The sequence below is a fragment of the Chlorocebus sabaeus genome, chromosome 15 (genome assembly GCF_047675955.1).
Source record: "Chlorocebus sabaeus isolate Y175 chromosome 15, mChlSab1.0.hap1, whole genome shotgun sequence".
Classification (NCBI taxonomy): domain Eukaryota; kingdom Metazoa; phylum Chordata; class Mammalia; order Primates; family Cercopithecidae; genus Chlorocebus; species Chlorocebus sabaeus.
In genome coordinates this window covers 350,801-374,073 of record NC_132918.1, presented here as the reverse complement: position 1 = coordinate 374,073, position 23,273 = coordinate 350,801, and the positions used below count along the sequence as shown (strand labels likewise).

Genomic DNA, 23,273 nt, shown 5'->3' with positions numbered 1-23,273 from the left:
ACTAGGGGTTCTTGGAACTAGCTTCCCCACTCCCACCTCAACCTTCCCTTAAAAAAAATAAAAAGTCTGGTTTCTTCCAGGCCAGATCTTGGCCACTTAAAATGGCCCACTGCCTTCTCTGCTCCCGCCAAGGCCTTTCCTGACTCGGGGCCAACCCTCCCGGTACGACTTGCCCCGGCAACCAAGTCCTGGCCTGGGAGCCCCCCCTCAGCCCCACTTCCCAACCGCAGGTACGGGTCTACCCATCACCTCGAGCGTTTCCACCCTCACGCTTTTGCTGCAGCCGGTCTTCTCGACTGGAATGCTCTCCTGCCCTCTCTCTGCTTACCAGAATCCCAACGCTTTTAAGGGCTCAGCTTGCACTGCCTCCTCCAGGGAGCCTTCGTGGGAGCCTGACCCTCCCCCTCCCAGTCCTGCTCCCGCTGCATTCTGGGTTCTTCTGACTGTCCTAGATGAATGCTGTCAGCCACTAGCCCAGCCCTCAGGATTCCATTCTACCTTCCTCCAGGTTGGGGGTGGGGGTGACCTCCTGGCCTGTTTGAATGGTATCTGGGGTGGAGACGATGATGAGAGCCCCTCTTCAGCCTCAGATGTGTATGTAGAATGGCAGGGGTCTGCTCCACTTTACCTTTCCTGGAAGAACAATAGGAGGAAAGCAGGTTGGGGGAAGATAAAGGCCCCTGTACTTCCGGATGCATTGAGTGTGTACCTGGGGGCCTGCAGGGGGAGGTGTCTGGGCAGCTGGAGCCAAGCTTCCAGTGGCTTCTCAGTACCCTCCTGATGAAGTCTCAACTCCTTGGGGCCTACAAAACCGGAATAATCTGGCCCTTTCTCACTTTCGCAGTCCAACCTCTCTCTTCATACCCTCATTTCCCACTCCCTCCCCCGCGACCATTTCAATGCCATTAATGTGTGAACGTGTCGTTTTTGTTGGTTCATGTGCTTTTTTTTTTTTTTTCTCCCTCAAGATGGAGTTTCGCTCTGTTGCCCAGGCAGGAGCACAGTGGCTCCATCTTGGTTCACTGCAACCTCCGCTTCCTGGGTTCAAGCGATTCTCCTGCCTCAGCCTCCCAAGTAGCTGGGATTACAGGCATGCCCCACCACCTCTGGCTAGTTTTTTTTGTATTTTTAGTAGAGATGGGGTTTCACCATGTTGGCAAGGCTGGTCTCGAACTCTTGACCTCAGGTGATCCGCCCTCCTCGGCCTCCCAAAGTGCTGGAATTACAGGTGTGAGCCACCGCGCCTGGCCAGTTCATGTGCTTGTAACATTAGTCCTTCTGCATTCGGTTTTATTTTACACATGTATGATTCTGTCCCAGCCTTACCTGTACATTTCCACCTCACACCCCTGATGACTGCTCTCCAGCCCTGTTGGCCAGTGGTCAGTTCTCAGAGTATGTCCTGTTTTAAACTTTCAAGGATGCTGATCCCACCTCGCACCTGCCTTGCACCCACTTAGTTGTGTGGTTTCCTTGTGCATTTCCTTGTGTGTTGTCTGTGAGCAGTGGGAGGGCAGGAGCAATGTTGGACTTGATCACTGCTCTATCTGCAACGCTTGATAAGAACTTGTTGAGTAAACTAAACATGTGCCTAGTAAATGGGTAAAGTTGCTAGGGCTCAAGGAGAGGGCAGGGCCGGAGGTGGCAGTGGATGGATACACAGCTAGCACACTGAAGCTACGGCGTAGCTGAGAATGCGCAGGAAGGAGCTTAAAGGCTACAAAGCTGGGCGTCTGTTGCTAGAGGTGACTCCACTCTCAGGGCTTTAAGGGGTAACCCCCCAGGCCACCCATCCTCCACCACCCACCTCAGACCTCAGCTGTGCTTTCACTGTGGCTGCTGGCTGCAGACATTGCTGGTCCCAAGGAATCCTTTCCACTGCCTGCCTTCCTGCCTGCTTCTAATCTCCAGGCCAAGTTTCCAGCAGAAGAGGGGTTTCTATGATACCCAGAAGTGATGTTCTAGTTTCGTTTCTGTCCCTGACTCTCCCTTCCCCTCTCTCTCTGGCCTTTAGCTTTTCAATCTCTAAAAGGGAGGCGTTGGACAAGAGAACCCTCACCAGCTTCAACATTCCTTGACTCAGTTTCTAGAGGATGCCGCCTGCTTATCAGGGAACTGGGCTGGGTTGGGCACTAGAATTAATGAGGGTCTCTCATGCTGCCTATGTTTGCATCCTGTTGGGTTGTATACTGGGGAAACCAGACGAGAGAGAAATCAGGCTAGGAAGTTGGCTGGTGAGGGCTGGAGTGGTGCTTAGAGTGGGGAGTCTAATGGAAGAGAAAAAGAGAACAAGGGAAAATACAGGAGAATAAAAAGAATCAAATAAGTGATGTGTGTTCTCCAGAAAAGCATCTCCCTGTCCTGGGATGGACTTGCCAGATGTTCCCCAGATGTTGCTGATGATGGGAAACATCTCCCTCTGGGATCCCAAGTAAACTCTTCTTATTCATGGGGAAAAGAAAGGTCTGTTCCAAAGCAATAAGGGTGGGGTCTGGAGCAGCATCCATCTGTGGTTATGGCATATATATAGGCAGAAACACACTCACACATCCTCAAGGAATTTCTGAATACTTGGAAGAGTCCTAACAGTTTCTCCAACATTCAGCATCCATGAACCACCAATTTTAGGTAAATAAAAATTATCACAAGTTTTACACAAAATTTTTTAAAATTAAAAATTAATGCTGTATTCCCATTAGTAAAGCTAATATCAAAGGAACTAACAATATTAAATATGACAAAATTGAGAATTGACCAGATCCGTTGTAAATTGTTCAGGCTGGAGTGTAGTGGCATGATCTCAGGTCACTGCATCCTCCGCCTTCCGGGTTCAAGCAATTTTCCTGCCTCAGCCTCCCGAGTAGCTGGGACTACAGGCACATGCCACCATGCCCAGCTAATTTTTGTAGTTTTAGTAGAGACAGGGTTTCACCATGTTGGCCAGGCTGGTTTCGAATTCCTAACTTCAAGTGATCTGCCCGCCTTGCCCTCCCAAAGTGGTGGGATTTCAGGCATGAGCCACCACACCTGGTCCATCGTACATTGTTGATGACGGGGTGAACTGACACAATCAGGGAACTGGGCAGGTTTGGGCACTTGAGTTAATGAGGTTATAATTGGAAACAATTGGAAATAATTCCACTATTCAGTATATACCCAGGAGAAACAAGGCGCTTATACACACCAAGAGACATTTAAAAGAATGTTATAGTGGTTTTATGTATGTTTTCAGCCCATAACTGAAAACAATGCAAATTCCACTAATAGGTAAGTGAAAATTAATTGTTATCATATAATGGGATATTACACAACAATGAAAAATAACAAGCTATTGCTTCATACAATACTATGGTCTGAATGTCCCCGCGAAAACTCAGATTGAAATTTAATTGCCATTGTGTCAGTACTGGGAGGTGCGACCGTTAAAAGAGGAGTAACTATAATTCCACTTATTTATATTAAATGTTAAAACAGGTGAATTAAAGCACAGTGATAATGTTGCCTTGGGGATATTGACTGGGAAGGGGCACAAGAGCCTTCTGGGGTGCTAGAGATGTTCTATATCTTGATCTGTGTAGCAGTTGGACAGGTATATACATATGTAAAGATTCAAGTTCCTTACTGAAGATTTGTTCACTTTAAGTTTTACCCTGATTTTTTTTTTTTTTTTTTTTTTTTTGAGGCGGAGTCTCGCTCTGTCGCCCAGGCTGGAGTGCAGTGGCACTATCTCGGCTCACTGCAAGCTCCGCCTCCTGGGTTCACGCCATTCTCCTGCCTCAGCCTCCCGAGTAGCTGGGACTACAGGCGCTTGCCACCACGCCCGGCTAATTTTTTTTTTTTGTATTTTTAGTAGAGATGGGGTTTCACCGTGTTAACCAGGATGGTCTCGATCTCCTGACCTCGTGATCCACCCATCTCGGCCTCCCAAAGTGCTGGGATTACAGGCTTGAGCCACCGCGCCTGGCCTTTTTTTTTTTTTTTTTTAAAGAGGGGAGAAGTTAATGACAATCATAGTGCCATTACTGTGAAAAAGGAGCCAGTGTTTTCAGCCTTTCACCAATAACCTATCTCTAGACCAGTGAGGTATATCTGGGGTCCACAGGTTAGGTTCAGCTGTTTGGTTTCTCTTCATCTAAATTGGCGTGATAGTCTGGAGAGTTTTCCAACACCTACAGCCAATTATCTGATTCTCCAGACACCAGCTGGGTGTTCAACAATTCAACTTGAACACTAACTTCCCAGCATTAGTGCAGACCCCACAGCTTGAGGGCTCAGTCCCACAAGACTGACCATTCATCTCAGACCCTAGTCACAAGTTCCAAGCCTATTGTACTTCTGACCAACCAGCTATAAAGCTGGAGTTCCCACAGCCCCCTCCTAAGGTTCAACAATTTGCTGAAATGGCTCACAGAACTCAGGGAGGTGCTTTACTTACCAGTTTATTATAAAGAATACAAACGAAGAGCCAGACGACAAGAAACAGATGGTAAGGTTCAGAAGTGTCTGGAGCCCTGTGGTGTGCTTCCCTCTTGGTATGTGGACGCGTTCACCAGCCTGGAAGCTCATTCCATCTTATCATTCAGGAGTTTCTGTAGAGATTAATCTCTAGACCCCTTCCCCCTCCCGGAGGTTGATGGGTAGAGTCGAAAGTTCTAGCCTTCTAATCCCTTGGTCTTTCTGGTGACCAACCTCATTCTGAGGCTAAGGGCCCCACCCTTAATAACTTTATTATAATAGCATAGACTCAGGTGTAACTGTAAGGGGCTCCTGAAGGATAAATCCTATCACTCAGGAAATTCCAAAGGAACTCTGAGCAAGAAAGTAGGGACGAAGACCAAATATATTTCTTATTTTGTTGCAGATGGGTAAGAATTTTATTCCATTCATGACTCTCAAGTGCAAGGAGCTTCAAGTTATTTTTCATCTAAGAGTTTCATCGTTTTAGCTCTTATGTTTAGGTCTTTAATCCATTTATACATTTTGTATGATAATAAGGTAAGGGTCCAACCTCATTATTTTGCATATGAATATCTACTTTTTCCAACATGATTTGTTAAAAAGAAATCTGCCCCCCGCAATCAAATCCGAGCAGCTGAGTCTCAAGGGGAGCTTCCCCTTCAGTCAGCAGAGACACTCTCCTGTGTGCCATCCCAACCCCACCCCTCTGAGGTCTATGTGAAGACTGGGGATGCCTTCACCTGTCTAGGATGACCTAGCTGTCTGATTTTCAGTCCATACTGTCTGCTTGTGGCTAATATTCTCCTTCTCCAAGCCCGTGGATCCACTGAGCATAGACGATGGGCCCTGCTGTTTCTGAGCCATCCTTGGTTGTGCAGAGGGAAGGGAAGACTCTTTGATGAGGCTGCAAATAGGGACTAAGGTCCTGGCTCCTTAGGGGGCTTGAACATTCCTCTCTGGACAACCCCACCCCAACGACCTCCTCCTCTCCATAGTTCTGAGGGGGAATTCTGCTCCTCTCCACCTTGCCTTTTACTCTTCCTCCTCCTCAAAGGAACTCCCCTCTCTAGGCTTTCTTCTTGGTTGGAGACCCACCCTGGCCCTCTCAACAGGCTAAGGCAATTGTTCTCAAGTTCTAACCCCTGACCATCAGCATCAGCATCACTGGAGAAGCTGTTAGAAATGCAGATTCTTGGGTCTTTCCTAGACCTACTGAATCAGAAATTCTGCAAGTGGGGCCCAGCAACCTGGGTTTTAAGAAGCCCTCCAATTGATTCTTATGCACATCAAATTTTGAGGCCCACTGAGCATTGCATTGGAAAGCAAAAATGAGGAAAGGAGACTGTCTTAAAGCACATTTCTTGAACATTTCTTATTTATCTAAATTGGAAGACTTCTGTGCATAGATCTGTAGGTTAAAAATCCAAGCGGTTGAGTTCTGGGTCAAAGGAATTTGAAAGACATTGCCAAATCACCATCCCAAAAATTGCATCAATTTCACTCTCAACCAATCATGTCTGAGGGTGAGTGTTTCCCAGCACCCTCCCTGGCACGGGTGCCATCAAACTGTGAATCTCTGCCAATCTGATAGGGGAAATAAATCTTACTATTTCAATTGGCGTTTTTCTTCTTACGAGTGAAGTTGAGGCTTCTAAAAGCCATTGCTATTTCTCTGTAAACTGCTGGTTTATATTCCTTGCTCATTTTGTATTGAGTTGCTTTATGTCTTTGAGGATGAAGGAGGTGAGCTTGTCTGTCTGTCACACAGTAGTACTTACTACTGGTTTGTCTCTCATCTTGCTTTATAGAATGCTTTACCGTACAGAAGTCTTGTTTGTTTGTTTGTTTTTTGGTTTCTTTTTTTGAGATGGAGTCTCGCTGTCACCCAGGCTGACTGGAATACAGTGGCACAATCTCAGCTCACTGCATTCTCAACCTCTAGGGTTCAAGCAATCCTCCCACCTCAGCCTCCCAGGTAGCTGGGACCACAGATGCATACCACCACACCCAACTCATTTTTTTTTTTTTTAATTGCTTGTAGAGACCAGGTCTTGCTATATTGCCTAGGCTGGTCTTAAACTCCTTGGCTCAAGCAATCTTCCCACCTCAGCCTCTCAAAGTGTCAGTATTACATGCGTGAGCCTAAATTTTTATATAGCCACATTTCACAAATATTTACTTTAGGGATCCTGGATTTTATTTGCTGAATTCTCTATCATAATATTATAAATACATTTACTTATTTTTAATCTATGGTCTTATGGTTTTATTTTTAATATATATCCTTTATCCATCTGTAATTTATTTTGATTTAAGGAATAGTGTTCCCATTATATTCTCCCCCAAATGGGTAGTTAATTTTACTACTACCTTTCTCTACTAATTAATGTCACCTTCAACATAAACTGAATTCTGATATGTGTTGGAATCTATTTCTGATTTTCTATTCTGGTTTACTGAGCTGTCTATTTCACCTTTGGGTACCAAATTTCTTTACAAATTATAATTTCATAATATTTTTTATCATCTGATAGGTCTAGCCTCATCTCGTTGCTTTTCTTTTTCAGGGCTTTCCTGGCTCTTATTTATTTCCTCATTTGGTTGTCGTATAATTTTTGACAAGTTCCTCACCTAATGAACAAATCTGATGGGTATTTTGATTAGAGTCACAGTAAATAAATGGATTAATTGAGAAAGCACCGACATTTTTTATTTTTAAATTTTTAAAATATGGAGTTGAGGTCTCACTGTGTTGCTCAGGCTGGTCTCAAATTCCTGTCTTCAAGTGATCCTCCCTAAGTTCTGGGATTACAGGAATAACCCACTGTGCCCAGCCAGCACTGACATTTTTATAATATTGAGTCTTTCTATTCAAAAGCACAGAATAGGCCGGGCACAGTGGCTCATACCTGTAATCCCAGCACTTTGGGAGGCTGAGGCAGGCAGATCGCCTGAGGTCAGGAGTTCGAGACCAGCCTGGCCAACATGGTGAAACCCCGTCTCTACTAAAAATACAAAAATTAGCTGGGTATGGTGGCAGGCCCCTGTAATCCCAGCTACTCAGGAGGCTGAGGCAGGAGAATTGCTTGAACCCAGGGGGCAGAGGTTGCAGTGAGCCAAGATTGCACCATTGCACTCCAGCCTGGGGGACGAGAGTGAGATTCCGTCTAAAAAAAAAAAAATTAGCCAGGCATGGTGGTGGGTGCCTGTAATCCCAGCTACTTGGGAGGCTGAGGCAGGAGAACCGCTTGAACCTCGGAGGCAGAGGTTGCAGTGAACTCAAATCACACCACTGCACTCCAGCCTGGGTGACAAGAGGAAGACTCTGTCTCAAAAGAAAAAAAAAAAAAAAGCAGCACAGAATAGTCTGGGTACAGTGGCTCACACCTGTAATCCCAGCACTTTGGGAGGCCAAGGTGGGAGGATCACATTCATCCAGGAGTTTGAGACCAGCCTAGACAACATAGGGAGAACCTGTCTCTACCAAAATTCAAAACTTTGTGGGGTGTGGTGGCATGTGCCTGTAGTTCCAGCTACTCAGGCGGCTACTCAGGAGGCTGAGGTGGGAGGATCGCTTGAGTCCAGAAGGTTGAGGCTGCAGTGAGCCGTTATCATGCGACTGCACTCCGGCCTGGGAGACAGAGTGAGACTCTGTCTCAAAACAAAACAAAATGAAACAAAACAAAATAAAATGAAACAAAAAACAAAAGCCCAGAATAAAATGTTCTCTGTATTATTTTATTTATTTTTATTTTTAGAGACGGGATCTCACTTTGTTGCCCAGGCTGCAGTACAGTGGCGGGTCATAGCTCACTGCAGACTCAAATTCCTGGGCTCAAGTAATCCTCTTACTTTAGATTCCCAAGTAGCTGGGACTACTGGCGTGCACCATCACATTTGGCTAATTTTGTTCATTTTTAGTAGTGGTGAGGCCTCACTATGTTGCCCAGGCTGTTCTTGAATTCCTGAGCTCAAGCCATCCTCCCGCTTTGGCCTCCCAAAGTTCTGGAGCACTTTGTCCAGCCTGCTGTATAATTTTAATATTATCTTTGTAAAGGCCCTTATATGTCTTTTAAATATTTTTCTAAATATTTTATCTTTTTGATTGCCATTGTAACTGTAATTTCTTTCTATTATATATTTCTGATAGATTTTATATATATACATCTATATTACATATATATATAAAGTAAAGTAAAGGAGAACTACTGGGTTTAGCATATGAAACTTGGAAACTGCCATCATCTCGATTTTTTTTTTTTTTTTTTTTTGAGATGGGGCCTCGCTCTGTTGCCCAGTGGCACAGTCTCGGCTCACTGTAACCTCTGCCTCCTGGGCTCAAGTGATCCTCCCACCTCAGCATCCCTAGTACCTGGCATCACAGGTGCTCACCATCATGCCTAGCTAATTTTTGTGTTTTTTGAAGAGACAGAGTTTTGCCATGTTTCCAGGCTGGTTTTGAACTTTTGGGCTCAAGAAATCCACCTGCCTCAACTTCCCAAAGTGCTAGGATTACAGGCGTGAGCCACCGCGCCCGAGGCATCCGGAATTACTGTCTCTCTAATAGTTGTGCATTTTCCAATCACATCATCTACATATAAATTTGCTTCCTCTTTCCAGTATTTACATCACATTTCTCTTTTTTTGTCTAATTACACTGGCTTAAACTGCTACAGCCATGTTAAACGATAATGATCATGATGGCTGCTTTCATCTTGCTTTTTATTTTTTGGCTTAAAACAATAGAAATTTATTCTCTCACAGTTCTGGAGGCCAGAAATCCGAAGCCAAGGCGTTGGCACTGCTCTTTCCTTCTGGACACTCCGAAGGAGAACCGTTCCCTGCCTCTTTTGCAGTTTCTGGTGGCTGCCGGCGATCCTCAGCATTCCTTGGCTTGTGGCCACATCCCTCTGGGCTCTGCTCTGTCTTCATGTTGCCTTCTCCTCTGTGGACATTTTATCCTCTTCTCTTCTGAAGACACTTATCATTGGATTTAGGGCCCACCTCAATCCATGATGATGCCATCAAGATTGTTAACAGAATTACATCCACAAAACTCCTTTCATACATTCACAGCTTCCAGGAGGACATTATCTTTGGAGGCGCCACCTTCAACCTGGTGCTTTTTCCTGAAATGGCTTTTTTCTTTTTACATTTGGCTACTATGGTATAAACTGTTGTCCCATCCGAATGACCTGACGTGCCCTTGAAACTGTTTGAAAACACAACGTTTGTTAGTGCAGTCAGCTCTCCTCTGGAGCCTTTCACCTAATCTGTCACCCTACAGCTCTTTGTCTGATCCTTCTCTTACCTGGGTATAGGATGTGCCCACAATGTCAGGCCTTTTTGTTCTCTTTATATATACAATTTTTTATTTCAATAGCTTGTGGGTACCAGGGGGTTTTGGTTTCATGGATGAATTGTATAGTGGGGAAGTCTGAGATTTTAGTGCATCTCTCACCCAAGTAGTGTACATTGTACCCAATATCTCTCATCCCTTTTCCACCCCCCACTTCTGAGTCTCCAAAGTTTATTACACCACGCTGTATGCCTTCGTGTACCCATAGCTTAGCTCTCACTTATAAGTAAGAATATGCAGTATTTGGTTTTCCATTCCTGAGTTACTTCACTTAGAATAATGGCCTCCAGCTTCATCCAAGTTGCTGCAAAAGACATTATTTCATTCTTTTTTATAGCTGGGTAGTATTCTATGGTATATATGCCACATTTTCTCTATCATATCTTTGCAATTGTGAATTGTGCTGCTATAAACATGCATGTGCAGGTGTCTTTTTCATATAATGACTTCTCTGCCTTTGTGTGGATACCCAGTAATGGGACTGTCGGATCAAATGGTAGATTTAGTTCTTTAAGAAATCTCCATACTGTTTTCCATAGACGTTGTACTAATTTACATTCCCACCAACAGTGTATAAGCATTCCCATCTCACCACATCCACACCATCATCTGTCATTTTTCAGCTTTTTAATAATGGCCATTCTGGCTAGGGTAAGGTGGTGTCTTACTGTGGTTTTATTTATTTCATTGTTATTATTATTTTTTGAGACAGGCAGGAATATGGTGGCATAATCACACCTTATTGCAGCCTTGACCTCCCTGGCTCAAGTGATCCTCCCACATCAGCTTCCTGACTAGCTGGAACTACAGGCACATGCCACCATGCCCCACAAATTTTTGAATTTTTGTAGAGACAGGGGGTCTCCCTATGTTGTCCAGGCTGGTCTTGAACTCCTAGATGCAAGCAATCCCAAACTGCTGGGATTACAGGCATGAGCCACCGTACCCTGCCTAAACTAGATTCTTCAGGTGGATACCACTGTTGCTCCTGTTTAACTTTTTTTTCTTTTGGTCACGTTTCACATTTTTATATTTAATTTAACTTTGGCTAATGGTAACATTGCAGCCTCACCTTAGTATTTTCTGGTATACCTCGGTTTGTATTTTATTTTTAACCTTTCTGAGCTATTTTGGCAAAGATGCGCCTCTTGCACATATCATACACTTTTTAAGACACTTTTATCATTCATTGTGAGAATTATTTTTCTATCATGAGTAGTTTTATCCCATTTACATGTGCTGATGTAACTGACATATTCGCCTTAATTGTGTCTTCTTATCTTGTTTTGTATTTTAATACTGCTTATGTTTTCTATGTTTTACTATGGGTATTTTTGTCTTCTTTGGTATGCACGTGTGTGTGCACATATGTTTGTATTTTCTCTGATTATTTGAAGGTTTATAAGTCTGTTTTTAATATTTCTAGTGGTTGCTTTTATCTTGATTTATTTCTCTGCCAAGAGAAGAAAACATTTGGATGTAGGAAAAGAGTTATATTCTCAAAGGCTAAGCTTTGGCACCACAGTTCTGTCTTCAACATCTTTATGTCTATTTCTCAGTATGAAAGAGGTTGATAGCCTTTCCCAGAAGCCAGAAGTTCAGGGTAATCAAGATACTGAATGTGCCACTGAGATGCTGCTTGAACTAGCCACCTACATCAAAGAGCTATCAGTACCACAAAGGGATGCTGTATCTCCTCTCTTCTTTCAAAACCTCATGTGAATATCTTTCCTTCAGCAGCCAGCATACTTTGTTCAACAGTGTCTTTGACTTACTGTCCATTTCTCTACACAGTATTCTGAGAAGACATAATAGGAGAGGCCATGAATTGAAAGCATTGACTCTTCTTGCTATTTGTTTCTATATATATCGAGATTAGAAGCCAGATTGTTGCCTGACAGCTGGTCTTTGTGAATACAGTGGTGTATGGTTGATATTCAGCTGCAAGTTTTTTTGTTTTTGTTTTTGTTTTTTTTTAATCTGTGAATTGATGCTGGTTGGTCAGTCAGTATACCGAAAGATAATAGCACACTTAAAGCCAGGATGAGGCTGCTCTGCCTATGGAGTAGCCATTCTTTTATTCCTTTACTTTCTTAATAAACTTGTTTTCACTTAAAAAAAAAAAAAAAAAAAAAAAAAAAAGACTTGTTTTAGGAAGCCTGATTTTAGGAAGGCTTGTTTGCAAGGGGACTATTTACAGTCCTGCAGGTGTAGACATATGCCAAGTGATGGTACAATAAACTGGAGAAGCAGTAGCAAAACTGTTACCACCAACAGGCTTGAAGAAAAAATGGGTGGAAGGTGTCATTAGAAGGGAGAGAACCGATGGAGTGGGCTGTCTTGGGAGGACCAGTGGCCTCCTGTTGAAGGATGCATCCAACCCATGTTGACTCACAGGCAGGAAACCAGGGGATTAAGTGCCCTGATCTCACTCTCTTCCTTCTCCATTTCCTGCTGGGGATTGCCATTGCCGAACCCAACTGGGAGCCAGAAGCTCATTCATCTAATCTTGCAAAGGAATTCGGTGATAAACAGCATAAAAAGTTAACAAGTACATTTCCCTCATGTGTCTTGAAAATACGTGAAGAGCTGACTCACACTCCACACACCAGTGGTGTACCCATTAGCAAAGTTTGCAACTATCAGTGATGGAAAACAAGTTACAGTGGCTTTAAACATAGAGGGGTTGACTTCTACACTATAGCAGGAAGTCTTGAAGTAGGCAACCACTGACATTCAGTGGCTCAGTAATGGCAGTGCTAATGTGCCTAGAATTATTTCAGCCTTTACCTTGTACTGGTTGCTTCATACTTGCAAGATGGTTGTCCAGCCCCAGGCATGGTCAACTTAGGAAGAAGGAGGGAGAGAAAAATTTTCAAGAAGTACCCTCAGCAGACTTCCCATCATACTTCATTGATCAGAACGGGGTTTCATGGTCTCCTATAGTAGCAAGGAAGGCTGGAAAAGTGGGAAATGGGTTGATCATGCCTGATTTAGACCGTTTGTAATTAATTGCTTGAGACTGGAGACTTTGGTGCATGGATCAAAATCGGGGATTTGTCGTCAAGAAGGAAGGGATGGGATGAATTCTTAACAATGAATGAGGCTTACCACAAGTGGTTTTATTCAACAATGAAGCCAATTGTCTGCTAGTACTCACTCAGGACAGCAATTGCTCTTTCACACTGTGTGCCATTGATTTTCTGTGACATCCAAAAGTGTTGTTTGATCCAGTAATTTCATCAAGAGCCTGCTCTGCTTTTTCTCTAATCATCATATTCCCTGGTAGCCTATGACTCAATTTAAGAGCCATGGTGTGAATTGTGTTGATTTTCACTATAAATTGGACAAGTTTGATGATGCCTCTGTGGTTTCAATCTTTTCTCTGTCTTTAGTGAGAAAATGCATCCCTATCACGCTAGACTTTATTTTACTCATATTCAGGAAAAGCTTGATTGGTCTTCTAACTAGTTTACAGGGTCTGATGCAAACAAATAGGATGCAGAGGCCTCACTGGGCATCATGCCACTATCTGACAAGTTTCACAACAGACGATGCCTCAAGAGGAAATGCATTACCAGCTAACAAAATCCTATTTTTGGATATTCAGTCCCATACCCTTATTTCTGATTCATACTTTATTTTTCCTACTCGTATAAAATAATCTGATTCAGCCACTCATCTGCCCAAATATACATAATCACTCTTTATATTGCAGTATTTTTGTTACTATTTTCAATAATACTTCTTTTATTATTTAATGAACCTTTTTTGAATGATGGATCTATCTTTATGATTTGGGGCCATACTGCCATTATTATATGACATAATATAATAACAATAATAGTAACAATAAAATGGAAATATAACAAATATAAACAATACCATGAAAACAGTATGAAAATGTTTTAGCAAGTTCGACTACAGCTAATGGTATTCTCTTTACTAAATACGAGCTGAGCTAAACTGCTTAATTCAGCTCTGATGGCACAGGTGCATGCTACAAGACCATGATAATTATTACAAAGGTAATGAGATTTCTATGGAAATTATCATCGATCTCACATTTATGAAATGTATGTGAACAAAATTTCTTGTCTGTGTAGCAGCCTCTGCCATGCCAGGCTTTTATCCCCTTGGCCCTCATAGTTCTCACACCTCCTGATGGTGTCTCGCTGCAAACACAGGTGACTCTGCCTGAGTGTTGTTTCTGGTCACAGGACCATGCTCCATAGGCACACAGGGCAGGCTGGAAGTGCCCGCTGAATACAGCCCTTAGCTGACAATGGGTTAGGGTAGACACTGAGGGGTGTTCCAGACAGCATCCCAGAGGTCCCAGGGAGATTGAGCTGCAGTTACCCACCCCAGTAATTTACTCATCAACATACCCTGTGTTGGTTTCCTTCCCTTCCCTGCCCACCTTCCTTTCTTTCCGTGAGTGCTTCCTGGGATCCGAGTGAAACACTCAAATCTCTGTCTCTGGGTTTGCTTCTGAGGGAAATGAGCTCGAGGCAGTTTTTTCTTTGAAATATCCCTGCCGGCTCTGAGATTCATGAAACATACCTTAGGAAAAACTATTCTAGACAACTCTGCTTATTTCATCAATGAGCAGATTGTGGCCCAGAGTCAGGGCCCTGAAGTACCTAGGGTTACTGTATGGTGAGGGACAGACCCAGTGGCCCTGGTGTTCCCTGTGATGGAACCAGCATAGACTGACATCCTGATGCCCTTGGGAGCTGCCTTGGAGGTATGACCTGAACTCCCCCAACCAGGCATGACACACAGGGGCCTCAGCCCTTCTTAGACTTACCTGGAAGACCCACTGAGGACAGGGAGCTCCTGGCATAAGCTGGGGCAGGAAGGGAATAAGAGAAGAGGAAACCAAGGCTGGAAGGGGTCTCCAGCCAGTGGTGGGCTGGGCCTGACCACTCTGTACCTCCTGTCTCCCCTGAGCCCCTTTCACCTCGCTTTCCCAGCTCTTGTGTTTTTCTGCTTCTGCTCCTGCCCTCACCATTGAAATGAAGGGTTTTCTGGGCCGTTCCTTCCTGGATCTTTCCTAAAGAAGTCCCCACACAAACATCCCACATAGAGATCTCTGCAACTTATGATGGAGTTAAGTCCTGATAAACCCATCATAAGTTGAAAATATCCTAAGTCAAAAACACATTTAATACACCTAACCTACTAAACAACATAGCTTAGCCTCTCCTATTTTAAATGTGTTCAGAACATTTATACTAGCCTACAGCTGGGCAAAATCATCTAACACTTTTAAGACTATTTTACGATAAAGTGTTGCATATGTCATGTAATTTATTGAATACTGAAAGTGAAAAATAGAATAGTTGTATGGGTACTTGAAGTACGGTTTCTACTAAATGTGTATAGCTTTCACACCATAGTGAAGTAGAAAAATTGTAAGTGGAACCATAGTAAATAGGAGATCATCTGTGTACACACTCATGCTTCTCTCTGGGATTAGATCCTGGCTCTGTGGATCTCAAAGGAACTGAGAGGGGGTTGGGTATGGTGGCTCACACCTATAATCCCAACACTTTGGGAGGCCAAGGAAGGTGAATCAGCTGAGGTCAGGAGTTCGAGACCAGCCTGGCCAACATGGTGAAACCCCATCTCTATTAAAAATACAAAAATTAGCCGGGCGTGGTGGGGCATGCCTGTAATCCCAGCTACTCAGGAGGCTGAGGCAGGAGAATTGCTAGGACCCGGGAGGCGGAGGTTGTAGTGAGCTGAGATTGCACCACTGCACTCCAGCCTGGACAACAAGAGCGAAACTCTGTCTGAAAAAAAAAAAAAAAAAGGAAGAAAAAGAAACTGAGATGGATTCATGTCCCACAGAACAAGTCATTTTTCTCTGTGCTTCATCTTTTCACTATTTCCTATGAGAGAAGCTTGTGACCCTGTCACCCATTTCCAGAAGAAGAAATTGGCTTCTAACCTAGTTTTCTAAATAATCTATTAGAAATGTCTAACCTATGGACCTTTTCTTATTTCCAGTTGACAGACTAAGGCCAAGAAAGAGGTTATATCATGAACCCATTACCTGACTCCCAGACAACAATCTTGCCATTCCAACCTCAGAAGAAGCTTTGGAGGGAGTTTAAGCCATAAGCTTACCCTCTCAATCATCCACTGCCCCAAGGTAAGTAGAGTTTGTTAGAATCATGGCCCTGCTGGTAAAATCAACTGTTCTCCCAGCTGTGTGCTATCCAGATCCCTCACCTCAGGTTTTGTTTTTGTTTGTTTGTTTGTTTTTTGAGACAGAGTCTCACCCTGTCACCCAGGCTGGAGTGCAATGGCATAATCTCAGCTCACTGCAACCTCTGCTTCCCGGGTTCAAGCGATTCTCCTGCCTCAACCTCCCGAGTAGCTGGGACTACAGGTGCCTGCCACCACGCCTAGCTAATTTTTGTATTTTTAGTAGAGACAGGGTTTCATCATGTTGGCTAGGCTGGTCTCGAACCCCTGACCTCAGATGATCCACCTGTCTTGGCCTCTCAAAGTGCTGGGATTACAGGCATGAACCACCACACCTGGCCCTCACCTTAGGTCTTATGGGGCCAACTGGGATGTCATCCTAAGGAACTGGAGCATAAATGTCCAGGGCCAGCTCTTGAAAGAGGAAATTCATTTATATAACAGTTACTGAATCCTGCAGGGCCCTAGGCTCACATGCAGAATGATGGAGGGTTCAGGAGATGAACCTTAAGGAATCTAATGCATTCCTGCCCTCCCGCGGAGAGTGCATAGGCTAAGAAGTGGGATAGTTCCCATACTACAGACTAGAGTATACTAAAGGCAACAACAATAATAATGGCTGTGATGGTTTAAAAACATGCCTACACATTCTTTCATTGCAATGGAGTCTTTTTTTGCCAGGCTGGAGTGCGGTTGCACAATCTCACCTCACTGCAACCTCCACCTCCCGGGTTGAAGTGATTCTCCCGCCTCAGTCTCCCAAGTAGCTGAGATTACAGGCGTGCATCACCATGCCCAGCAAATTTTGTGTTTTTAGTGGAGATGGTCACCATGTTGCCCAGGCTGGTTTTGAACTCCTGACCTCAAGTGATCCAACCGCCTCGGCCTTCCAAAGTGCTGAGATTATAGGCATGAGCCACTGCGCCTGGCCACATGTTCTTATCAAAATGGAAATCTAACATACCTCTCCTTGAAAATGGGCCAGGCAGCTGGGCACAGTGGCTCACACCTGTAATCCTAGCACTGGGAGGCTGAGGCAGGTGGACCACAAGGTCAGGAGTTCAAGACCAGTTTGACCAACAGGGTGAAACCCTGTCTCTACTAAAAATACAAAAATTAGCCAGGCATGGTGGCAGGCGCCTGTAATCCCAGCTACTTGGGAGGCTGAGGCAGGGGAATAACTTGAACCCAGGAGGCAGAGGTTGCAGTGAACCAAGATCGTACCATCACACTCCAGCCTGGGCGACACAGCAAGACTCCATCTCAATAAAAAGAAAGAAAATGGTCCAGACTTAGTGACTTGCTTCTAATAAATAGAACGTGAAAGAAGTGATAGTATGTGATTTCTAAGGCTAAGTTAGAAATGGTGATATAGCTTCTACCTAGCTTTTTCTTGAATACTCGCCTTTGAAACTCAGCCACCATATTGTGAGGAAGCCTGGGCTACCTGGCACACACCTCACATGTAGGTGTCCTGGCCAATGGCCCCAGCTGACAGCCAGCATCAACTGCCAGAATTGTAAGTGAACATAGTTTCAGATGATTCTCATCTCTAGCCTTCATGTCTTTCCAGTTATGAGTTACTCTCATCAAGTTCTGCCCAAATTACAGATTTATTAGCAAAATAAATGTATTCAGTCACTACATTTGTGAATTGGTTATGCAGCAATAGATAACTGGAACCATACTAAAGTGTGTTGAGTATCTACTACAAGCCAGTGTGCTAAACACATTACAGGGTTATAATCACATTTAATCCTCCCAACAATTCTATAGGTAGATATTATGGGGTGTCTACCTTATGGAGAACTGAAGCTCAGAGCAATTAAGTGACTTGACAGAATCACAGAGCTTGTAAGTGGCAAAACAGGACTGGAGGCAGTAGTGTGCTGGTAAATGATTAGCAACCAATTCTCTGGGTTGGGGCAGGGGTTGAGGGAGGAAGGAAGTCATGATCTATAGTTTTTCTAATTTCTGTGGTATAAATTATTCCATGATGACTGATTTCAAGCTACTGGCACAGAAAGTGAAATTGGGTAGAGACGTGCACAGTCACCTCGCTGAGGCTATGGTACACCACCGAGTAGAGACTGCCAACCCCAGGACCTATGTATATGGGGTTATAAAAATGGATGGTTGGAAGATTTCTGAGGGGGTGGTGGAGAAGCTGGTCTAGGGAGTTTCTCTTGAAATGTAGTCTGAGCTGCAGAAAAGGCATTTTGGGCATTCATTCATCCTGTGTACTCACCTGAGTGCCAGACAGTATTCTCTAGTCATTGATCATTAGCAGAAAATGATACACACAAACTCCTTGCTCTCATGGAGTTTTCTTTTTATCAGGACAGAGGTAGGGAGACTCAAAGGCACAGGCTATACTGAGAAGTTTGAGCAATGGAGAAGAAAAAGGAGCTCTGACTGAACTTAGCCAGCCACAGTCAGGCTCCAAGAGGGGAGATGACCTGGGCTGATGGCTCCCTTTCCTCTGTTGGCCCTTCCCTTTTGAGAACTCTAATGTCAGAAAAGTCTCAAGTCTGTTAGATTGGGAGTCCCTGACTCCCAGCCCAAGGAAGCAGCCCTAGGAAAGGAGAGGATGCAATTTCCCAAAGCTACCTCTTACCCCTTCCCTCCCCCAATCTCATCCCTCCATCTATTGGTGAGAAGCCTCCTAAAGTTGGCCTGAGGCTCCTGAGGGACTGGTTCCACCGGAGTCTTTAACGAGGACCCCATCCTCCTTGGGACCTGCAATAGAGATAAGAATCAGAGCACAATCCTCAAATAATTCCCACAAATTTGGAACTGATTCTTAACTAAAAAAAAAAAAAGAAGAAGAAGAAGAAAGAAAGCTTTCTATCCAAAGGATTCTGTGCTCTGCAAGGAAGAAATACCTTGTCTAAGGGTTAGCTTCTTCAGAAAGAGAACTAGGAGGAATCTGCCTTCCAAGATGACATCAGCCAAGCTTATGTGATTTCATCTAAGGAGGGGGATTTATTTTTGATATACAAGACTGAAAATACTTAAAGCATGACATGTAAAATTATTTAAAAGATACTAAGACATGACGAATTAAGCTTTCTTGAAGTCTTGATTTGGAAGAAGTGGAGTGAGGGGCAGGTCATGAAGCACATAGCAGGACATAATTTAAACCAGATGTCAGAGGTCACTGCTCCTAAAGCCATTGGCTGGACTGACATGTGGAGAAGATGCTTCCAGCCTTTCTCTTCTCAGCCCTGCCTGTCCCAGACTCTATCAACTTTCTTTCTCAAATTCTAGGGTTACCCCCAAGCCTGCCTTTCTTTCTTTTTTTTTTTTTAAACTTTTATTTTAGGGTCAGGGGTACATTTGCAGGTTTTTTATATAGATACATTTGTATCACAAGGGTTTGTTGTACAGATTATTTCATCATCCACGTACTAAGCTTAGTATCCACTAGTTATTTTTCCTGATTCTCTCCTCCTTCCCACCCTTCACCCTCAAGTAGGCCCCAGTGTCTATTCTCCTCTGCGTGTCCATGTCCATCATTTAGCTGGTCTCGAACTCCTGAGATCATGTGGCATTTGATTTTCTGTTCTTGCATTAGTTTGCTAAGGATAATAGCCTTCAACTTCATCCATGTTCCTGCAAAAGGCATGATCTCATTCTTTTTTATGGCTGCATAGTATTCCATCGTGCATATGTACCACATTTTCTTTATGCTATCTGTCATTGATGGGCATTTAGGTTGATTCTATGTTTTTACTATTGTGAACAGCGCTGCAATGAACAGAGGCATGCATATGTCTTTATGATAGAATGATTCATATTCTTTTGGGTATATACTCAGTAACAGGATTGCTGGGTTGAATGGTACCTCTGTTTTTATGTCTTTGAGGAATTGGCACACTGCTTTCCACAATGGCTGAAGTAATTTACACTGTCACCAACAGTGTTAAGCATTCCCTTTTCTCCGCAACCTCACCAGCATCTGTTTTTTTTTTATCTTTTAATAATCACCATTCTGACCGGTGTGAAATGGTATCTCTTTGTGGTTTTGATTTGTATTTCTTTAATGATCAGTGCTATTGAGGTTGTTTTTAAAAATATACTTGTTGGCCACATGTTTATCTTCTTTTGAAAAGTGCCTATTCATGTCCTTTGCCCACTTTTTGATGGGGTTGTTTGTTTTCTTCCAAGCCTGTCTTTCAATTGATTTTTAAAAACTGTGGATCTGCTTTCTTATTTTAATTTTAATTTTATTTCTTTATTTTTTGAGATGGAGTCTTGCTCTGTCTCCCAGGCTGGAGTGCAATGGTGAGATCTCAGCTCACTGCAACTTCCGCCTCCCGGGTTCAAGGGATTCTCCTGCCTCAGCCTCCTGAGTAGCTGGGATTACAGGTGCCTGCCACCATGCTGGGCTAATTTTTGTATTTTTTAGTACAGACGGGGTTTCACCATGTTGGTGAGGCTGGTCTCGAACTCCTGACCTCAGGTGATCCACCCGCCTTGGCCTCCCAAAGTGCTGGGATTACAGGCATGAGCTACTGTGCCCGGCCTGGATCTGCTTTTTCTATAAAATTATATCTTTCTTGCAGTGGGAGAGCCTTTTTAAAAAGTCCTATTTTCTTTCCCTTGATAAAATTCATACATATATATGATTGAGAACATCAAAAATGGAAGAAAATGAAAAGTTAGGTCTCCTTTCTTCTGTTTACCCTTAGGTGTCTCCGCTAGAGCCGCCATTAATAGTTTTTGTTACTTTCCAGAAATATGCTATGTACATTATTTACACACACACACACACATACCCCCCCCCCCCATCCTACTAGACCTCTCTGGAGTCTTTATCTCAGCCCTCCCTCCCTTCCCCCTGCTCGACACACTTGTTTCCCTTGGCCTCAGGCATGGCTCTCTGTTCTCCTGCCTTAATGACTGCTCCTTTGGAGGGTCCTTTCCTGTCTCTATTTTATCTCTCAATCTCTAAATATTGGAGGGTCCCAGCACAGTGACCTGGGTTCACTTTTCTATCTGCTTCACTTCCTAAGAGATCTCTTCTCCAGCCTTATGGTTTTACGGATCACCTTCAGTGCTGGCTACTGCGTCCCTGGCCTCCATGCGCCACTCCAGACCCACTTGCAATCCTTTTACTCCCTGCTCTGGGCTGGGGACTGACCCGTATGTGCTGCATCCATGGGCTTCCTTGCCCTCTGGCTTCCCACGGCCTTTGGAGGTGGGGTGGAGAGTGAGGTCAGGATATTTGTTCTCCCTGTAGGGTTGCCATGGAGTGGCTGCATTTTTCCACCAAAGGCCTCAGCTCCTGTCAGTTGGCAACATACAAACTTGTCTACTAAAAGATAAATCCCAGGCTGATGTGGTGGCTCACACCTGTAATCCCAGCACTTTGGGAGGCCAAGGCAGGTGGATCACCTGAGGTCAGGAGTTCAAGACTGTCCTGGCCAACATGGTAAAATGCTGTCTTTACTAAAAATACAAAAATTAGCCAGGTGTGGTGGTGCACACCTGTAATCCCAGCTACTCGGGAGGCTGAGGCAGGAGAATCACTTGAACCTGGGAGGCAGAGGTTGCAGTGAGCTGAGATTGTGCCACCACACCCCAGCCTGGGCGACAGAGCAAGACTCCATCTCAAAAAAAAAAAAAAAAGATAAATTCCCTTCCTTGAAATCTAGAAGAAATGGATAATTTCCTGGACACTTACACTCTTCCAAGACTAAACCAGGAAGAAGTTGAATCCCTGAATAGACCAATAGCAGGCTCTGAAATTGAGGCAATAATTAATAGCCTACCAACCAAAAAAAGTCCAGGACCAGATGGATTCACAGCTGAATTCTACCAGAGGTACAAGGAGGAGTTGGTACCATTCCTTCTGAAACTATTCCAATCAATAGAAAAAGAGGGAATCCTCCCTAACTCATTTTATGAGGCCAACATCATCCTGATACCAAAGCCTGGCAGAGACACAACAAAAAAAGAGAATTTTAGACCAATATCCCTGATGAACATCGATGCAAAAATCCTCAATAAAATACTGGCAAACCGGATTCAGCAACACATCAAAAAGCTTATCCACCATGATCAAGTGGGCTTCATCCCTGGGATGCAAGGCTGGTTCAACATTCGCAAATCAATAAACATAATCCAGCATATAAACAGAACCAAAGACAAGAACCACATCATTATCTCAATAGATGCAGAAAAGGCTTTTGACAAAATTCAACAGCCCTTCATGCTAAAAACGCTCAATAAATTCGGTACTGATGGAACGTACCTCAAAATAATAAGAGCTATTTATGACAAACCCACAGCCAATATCATACTGAATGGGCAAAAACTGGAAAAATTCCCTTTGAAAACTGGCACAAGACAGGGATGCCCTCTCTCACCACTCCTATTCAACATAGTGTTGGAAGTTCTGGCTAGGGCAATCAGGCAAGAGAAAGAAATCAAGGGGATTCAGTTAGGAAAAGAAGAAGTCAAATTGTCCCTGTTTGCAGATGACATGATTGTATATTTAGAAAACCCCATTGTCTCAGCCCAAAATCTCCTTAAGCTGATAAGCAACTTCAGCAAAGTCTCAGGATACAAAATTAATGTGCAAAAATCACAAGCATTCTTACACACCAGTAACAGACAAACAGAGAGCCAAATCAGGAATGAACTTCCATTCACAATTGCTTCAAAGAGAATAAAATACCTAGGAATCCAACTTACAAGGGATGTAAAGGACCTCTTCAAGGAGAACTACAAACCACTGCTCAGTGAAATCAAAGAGGACACAAACAAATGGAAGAACATACCATGCTCATGGATAGGAAGAATCAATATCGTGAAAATGGCCATACTGCCCAAGGTAATTTATAGATTCAATGCCATCCCCATCAAGCTACCAATGAGCTTCTTCACAGAATTGGAAAAAACTGCTTTAAAGTTCATATGGAACCAAAAAAGAGCCCGCATCTCCAAGACAATCCTAAGTCAAAAGAACAAAGCTGGAGGCATCACGCTACCTGACTTCAAACTATACTACAAGGCTACAGTAACCAAAACAGCATGGTACTGGTACCAAAACGAGATATAGACCAATGGAACAGAACAGAGTCCTCAGAAATAATACCACACATCTACAGCCATCTGATCTTTGACAAACCTGAGAGAAACAAGAAATGGGGAAAGGATTCCCTATTTAATAAATGGTGCTGGGAAAATTGGCTAGCCATAAGTAGAAAGCTGAAACTGGATCCTTTCCTTA

At 43.7% G+C, this 23,273-nt stretch overlaps 1 long non-coding RNA gene across 2 annotated transcripts in view; it reads left to right on the top strand.

Annotated features, from left to right (window-relative positions):
- The window catches only part of LOC140713458 (uncharacterized), a 32,585-nt gene that overhangs the window by 1,897 nt on the left and 7,415 nt on the right, over positions 1-23,273 (top strand). For both annotated transcript variants that reach the window (XR_012095531.1, XR_012095530.1), the window contains one exon: positions 15,833-15,977. This is a non-coding gene — a long non-coding RNA (uncharacterized lncRNA). The remainder of the gene's footprint in view (positions 1-15,832; positions 15,978-23,273) is intronic.